The sequence below is a fragment of the Taudactylus pleione genome, unplaced genomic scaffold, assembly GCF_031769625.1.
Source record: "Taudactylus pleione unplaced genomic scaffold, aTauple2 ptg000207l, whole genome shotgun sequence".
Classification (NCBI taxonomy): Eukaryota; Metazoa; Chordata; class Amphibia; order Anura; family Myobatrachidae; genus Taudactylus; species Taudactylus pleione.
This window is the reverse complement of record NW_028284609.1, coordinates 5679645-5686425: the sequence shown is the minus strand read 5'-3', so window position 1 is coordinate 5686425 and position 6781 is coordinate 5679645. Positions and strand designations below refer to the sequence as shown.

Genomic DNA, 6781 nt, shown 5'->3' with positions numbered 1-6781 from the left:
CCTCTTTGCCACTCTCATATTATACGTTTTTGAGATGTTTGCCACATATTTTCTCAGAGTTTGATCCCCTTACTTTTTTCTTAGCAAATTGTAGTTGATTGGGATTTGGGACCTCATTCAGAGTTGGTCGCGAGCGCCGATGCGCTCGTAACTGACTCGATGGTTTGGCCTGCGCATGCACAGCGGCCGCACTGCGCGTGCGCAAGCTCCGGAGCGACAGATAAACTCTGTCGCTCTGGAGCTCGTTACCAAAGGGGCGGCTGTCGATGTTGATCGACAGCTGCCCCTGTTTGGTAGGCGGGCTGGGGGGGTGGTTTCCAAAACGGAGGCTTTCCTTTACGAACGCATGCTGTTTTGTGGGCGGCCACACTGACATCATCAGTGATGTCAGTGGGGAGCTTCCTGCTCCATCAGAGCAGAAAGCTCCCTAGGGCTTACGAGTGCCCAGACCCTACCCAAGGGTATGGTCGTAAGCCCCGATGGTCGCGATGGTGATCACCATCGCGACCATCAACCTGGTCGGTCGTTAAGCTGTAGGTGGTAACCTACAGGAAGTCGATGTTTACATGATCTGTATCTGACGGTGTATGTTTACGCAGTTGCGTACAGCTACAATGGCTCAGGTGGGCATCTCACTGAGATGCCCACCTGAGCCATTGTAGTTGTATGCAACTGCGTAAACATACACAACGTCAGACACAGATCATGTAAACATTGACTTCCTGAGTGAGTCTATGGTCACACAGAATTGCCACTATAACTGAGATGCCGGAGCAATGTTTCCTGCAAACAGAAGTGCAGTCGGAGGCTGGTAGACACCCCAAAAATGGTTGTGACAATTTCATGATTTTCTTCCCACTCCCCATTATCTCCCATAAAAATGCCCCTGCCTGTCAATCACTTTCCTTATTCATTAAATTGACTTTACAAAAGTCACGTTCCTTATGTAACCCCTCTTTAACCTCTAAAGGGGACACCAGGTTACTAACTGCAATGTAAGCTATTGTACACTCCCTTACACTACTACTAAGTGGTGTACCTACTATTATTCTTCCAGTGCCTCTACCCAAGCTGAACACATAGGGAAAGCTATATTCCCTAGAGGCTTTCTTGGGTAAGACTCTTAAACCTTAAGGTGAATTCCACTGTACTTTTAAAATGTAGGGTGTGGTTGAATAATCTCAATAAAGATGGAGTAGTTTAATAATATATCTGTTCTTTATGCTTTGCAGATTCCACCACCTTCGGATACCTTAAATTTCTCCCCCTGGAAAGTAATATAACTTCACATGCCGTTTAATCTTTCTCTTTAGCTGAATGAATATGCAAAGGTTTATAGTTTCAACTCACCATATTTAAACACTTACATCCAGGTTACAATGGATAAATTCAAGTTTAACTGAACAATGTGACACTATAACTCATACAAGACATTAATATATATACACATACAGTATATGCATCTGTTAGTACATAACATACATCCTATTCTGTAGCATTAGGATTAGAGCAAAGTACGTAGCCAAATGAAGTGTAAGGTTCAGTCAGGAATCCAGGCCGACCCTAATGCAGATCCTCCTCCAGGACTCAGATTTTAGCAGACTATCTGTAATATGTGCTTTATATAGAGATGAGTAAAGTTCCTGGAAACTTATAGTGGGTATAGTACTGAATACTTCCTTCTATATAATCTTATGTGATAGTAACGTTCTAGTCTCATTGAGTTAGATGAAAAACACTGTAATTGATGTCTACTTGCATAACAGATGGTAGTAAATGGCTACCTGATTAGTGGAAAGGCAGATTCAAATGTCAGAGTTGAGGGATGCCCTTTTATTATTCACACTTCCTCTCCATTGGATTTGCTAAGAGAGGACAAACTATCTGGTTACTTTAATCGAGGTGTCAGTGTAATATAAGACTTTAGTATACTTCAATTTAAGCTGTAGTTATAAATAATATCTTTATCTATTAGAGATGAAGAGTTAATGTCGCTCAGCATAAAGTTGCTTAATTAATCCTCCCCCAACTTTTCTCTGCAGCTATGGACTGAGGGGAATGTACATAAGGGCTGTTGTTCATGGGTATTAGAAGACCATCCAGTCCTTCACCAGTGTCAGCTGCAATAGCTCCTAGGTTCCCTATCTTCCCTGCACTTCTCTCTCTCTCTTTGATAACTGCTGCCAGGTGCTGTGTGTATACAGTACACTCACTGCAGATTATGGGCTCACCACTGCTGATGGCTGTTCAGTGTTTCTCCATTCACTGACAGCCTCCTTCCTACTTCAGTGTCATCAGGCCCACCTCCTATCTGCTACTGTCCCTTCCCCCACAGGAGACCTCCTCTCCCTTCTGCCTCATATACTGCCTCTGCTCCACTCACGACCTGCAGGTCTCCTAGCACATAGTAGCCGCAGACTGTGAGTGGAGCAGAGGCAGAATATGAGGCGGACCACTCGCCAAGAACACCCTCCGTCCCTCCCATACAGCCCTCACTGGCACCACATCATCTGACTTCCAGCCCCTGCTGCTGTTTGCACTGCTCCTTATCTCCAAACCGGACCTTCTTTTCCCTGACAGGAACCAAACAACTCCCAACTACCCTATAAACTGTAAATGTAAACTGTTATGTAAATATATGAAACATATATTCTTTTTCACATGTAGAATATCCACAGCAGTGTCTACACATTTACCATACTATAAAATACAGTTATGCATATCATGAACTACAAAACTCTTTTCAGAACATTAATTATCGGAAATTTCAATGCACTTACTCCTATATTACTATATAAGTAATTCATGCTAAATTTAATATTTACATTTAATCATCATTTTCCCTGCTCAGGGAAGCATAACTATACCAATTACATTATATATCTACCTTTGCCTCCCCACATTTCAATGTATTATAATTTGTAGGTAACCACCAAAGGTGTTACACTTACACTAGATAAAACCCTAGCAAATATCTATAATATGTACAACATATTTCATTTATTTATAATCATTTCTATTTTATTTCATTTCATTATCTGTCAAAATTGATTTCTTCTAAAATTTTTATGACAAAAATTAAACTGAATCAAAATCTTAATAATTTGAAAAAGTATAAATGAATTTATTGCAATTCATCAACATGGTTTTAAACATTTAAATAATCCTGTTGACAGATGGATGAAGCAAGTAATGGCAAACTAGGGTGCCACAAGGAGAGCCACTTATAAAATATTTATTTTGGGATAGCTGTCCTCTGATAGGTAGCATTAGCCTAAAATGTGCTTATGAAGTGTGGCATTGCTATCGGCAAAACTGCTAATCAGGATGACATTCGTTGTCACTTTTGAATTTTGCTTTGGCATCTATAAAATTACATTTTCATCGTATTGAAAGATCAAACTCACTGTTCTGACTCACAGGGTTCAACATTTAGCAAATTACTGAATTTACCACTTGAACCTTAAACCCTTTGTGAATAATTTTGCCCATTGATGTTTAATAGCCTGGGGCACAAATGTTAATTTCGAAACAAGGGAAGTGTCAAAGCATAATGAATTTTCTTATATGCATACTAAATCTATTTCTGTACTGCTTAAAGAGGGAGCCAGTCACATATCATAGATTTACAACAATGTAAACAACTGAAATTAAATGATAAACTCTGAGATTTAAATTTACACAGATGTTTGGGAATGGCTGGTATATCAATCTGGATATCAATCTGTCTTTTGTGTGTTTACTAATGCGGCGTCTTAACAGAGGAGGGGGCCCGTGCGCATTTCCCGTCAGGCCCCCTCCTCTCACCCCACCAGCCGGCAGCCAACTGACACAGCTGGCCGGCCACTGCATCAAGTTTAGACTCCGGGCACTAAAGATCACCGGGGAAATGGCACAGCCACCATTTTCCCGGTGATTTCCTCACAACGCATGCGTAAAACACTGGAAAATGGCCACCACGGCCATTTTGCAGCGTTTTGATCATGCGCTGAGAGACCTGACGCGGGACCTTGGAGAGGTAAGTTATAGATAATATGGGTGCGGTGCGGGCATGTGTGCACCACACACCCTGCACCCATTATAGATACACCCCACTCCCTGGAGGTCTGCTTCAGCAGAGCGTCCATCCTCACCGTGTCCACCATCCACATAGAGTGCTACTACTACATCCTGCACCCCATGAGCTACCAAGTCAGGATGGCCTTGGGTCTTGCCGTCTCCGTCCTCATCTTCATTTGGGTCAAGGATGTCCTTAACATCCACTGTGCCCTTCCTGACGCCACCTTGGTACAGCCCCAGCAATGCCAGCCTGGTGGATGCCACTCGCTGCAGAGGAATGCCGGGGGCCACAGAAAAGTCTTTGTCAGCTTCTTTGTTTTGGTGTACTTCGCGCTGCCCCTCATCATCATTACTGACAGTGTACTGCAATGTCTTCAAGGTGGCACGAATAGCTGCTCTGTAACATGGGCCAATGTCCTCCTGGGCAGCAGCAAGTTCTTGCCAAAGGTCTAACTCCACCGGCGGCCAGACCAATATTATGCCAGAGAACAGGTCTCATAGGGAATCACCAGACAGGACCTTGGGGGGAGCGAAAGCAGCCTTTACTTTGATGATCATTGCTGGGCAGTTTGTTATGTGCTGGTTTCCTTATTTTGTGTATCATGAGCACAGTGCTCTATAGAACAGTTCTTATAAAGCAGCAGGAGGCAAATGGGAGAGCATAGTTAAATGGCTGGCCTACTCATCATTTACTGTCAATCCCTTCTTCTATAGATGTCTGAGCAGACAAATAAGAACTGAGTTGACCAGGATTCCAAAATGTTTCCTAAAGCAGTATCTGGATGAGCAGCTGGGCCTCTCCAGTTATGAGGGCTCAGTAGAGGAGAACTTCCACCAGTTCCTTCAAAGAACTAGTTGCGTGGTGGACAGGTTAGAAGCTGGGCCTCTCCAGTCATGAGGGCTCAGTAGAGGAGAACTTCCACCAGTTCCTTCAAAGAACTAGTTGCGTGGTGGACAGGTGGAACAGTATTCCTACATCTTCTACTTCTAGACTACTGGTTAATCAAAGTACACTGAGCTTCAGAATACCAGGGCAAATAATGGTAGAAACCCCAGAGTAACTGGAACATAATTTAAAAGAAGGGTTTAAAAGTATAGAGATGTGTTCTAGACAGGGAAACAATCTGGCAGCACCAAAATGAACACATCTACTGACAAATTCCTTAAAAATAACAAGTGTTAAATTATAGCGTGGGGCGCATCATGTAAAAAGTAGCTTATATAAGCGCTCTAATAAAAAAAAAAAAACAATGTAGGAAAAAAAAAAATCTATACAAATGTGTGATACTGAATTGATGATGGATATAGTGTGAATATAAAATGTTTACTAAAACAAAGTAGGGTTGTGCACCAGCCACTTTTCATGTTTTGGTTTTGGATCTGGATCTTTCTTTGTGTTTTGGATCTGGATTGGTTTTGCCAAAACCACCCTTCCGTGTTTTGGGTTCTGCGTTTTGTGTTTTGGATCTGTATTTTTTTTTAAAAAAGCATAAAAACAGCTAAAATCACAGAATTTGTGGGTTTTTCTGCTCCTATGCTATTATTAACCTCAATAACCTTAATTTCCACTCATTTCCAGTCTATTCTGAACACCTCACACCTCACAATAGTGTTTTTATGTCCAAAAGGTTGCACCGAGGTAGCTGGAGGCCTATGCTACACGAGTGGGCAGCACAAAAACGTGGCCCATCTAGGAGTGACACTGCAGTGGCAGACAGGATGGTAGTTTGAAAAACTAGGCCCCAAACAGTACATAATGCAAAGAAAAAAAAGAGGTGCAAGATGGAATTGTCCTTGGGCCCTCCCACCCACCCTTATGTTGTATAAACAGGACATGCACACTTTAGCAAACCAATTATTTCAGCGCCAGGGTCTGCCACACGACTGTGGCTGAAATTATTGGTTCGTTTGGGCCCCCACAAACAAGCTGGCAATTAATCTGTCCCTGCACAAACTGGCTCTACGGAGGCAAGATGTCGTCCTCATCCTCCTCATCCACCGACTCCTCACCCTCTTCAGTGTTGTGTACATCCTCATCCTCACAGAGTATTAATTCGTCCCCGCTGGAATCCACCACCACAGGTCCCTCTGTACGTTCTGGAGGCTGGTCTCCCTGGAAGAGTTGATAATTCATTTTTATGAACATCATCTTCTCCACATTTTGTGGAAGCAACCTCCTACGCCTTTCGCTGACAAGGTTCCCGGCTGCACTAAACACTCTTTCGGAGTACACACTGGAGGGAGGGCAACTCAGGTAAAATAGAGCCAGTTTGTACAGGGGCCTCCAAATTGCCTCGTTTTCCTGCCAGTACAGGTACAGACTGTCTGACATGCCTACTTGGATGCTGTCACCGATGTAATCCTTTAACAGACAGACGCACGCTTGTCGCTGCTGCTTTGAGGATGCAGGTGCGGCTACAGCCCACACAATTCACAAAGACAGAAAAATTTTTATTTTTTGTGGAGCGCACTTTGAGGGTTACCCCACCCTTTAACAGACAGATGCACGCTTGTCGCTGCTGTTTTGAGGATGCAGGTGCGGCTACTGCGCATACATTTCACACACAAACACAGTAAAAAAGAAGATTATTTTATTTTGGTTGGAACGCACTTTGGGGGTTACACCACTCTTTAACAGACAGACGCACGCTTGTCGCTGCTGCTTTGAGGATGCAGGTGCGGCACAGCCCACACAATTCACAAAGACAGAAAAAAATAGAAG

The 6781-nt window shown here is 43.1% G+C and overlaps 1 pseudogene; it reads left to right on the top strand.

Annotated features, from left to right (window-relative positions):
- Nucleotides 1–765: 765 nt before the first annotated feature.
- On the top strand, nt 766–5201 carry LOC148517860 (G protein-coupled receptor 61-like; annotated as a pseudogene).
- Nucleotides 5202–6781: the final 1580 nt, after the last annotated feature.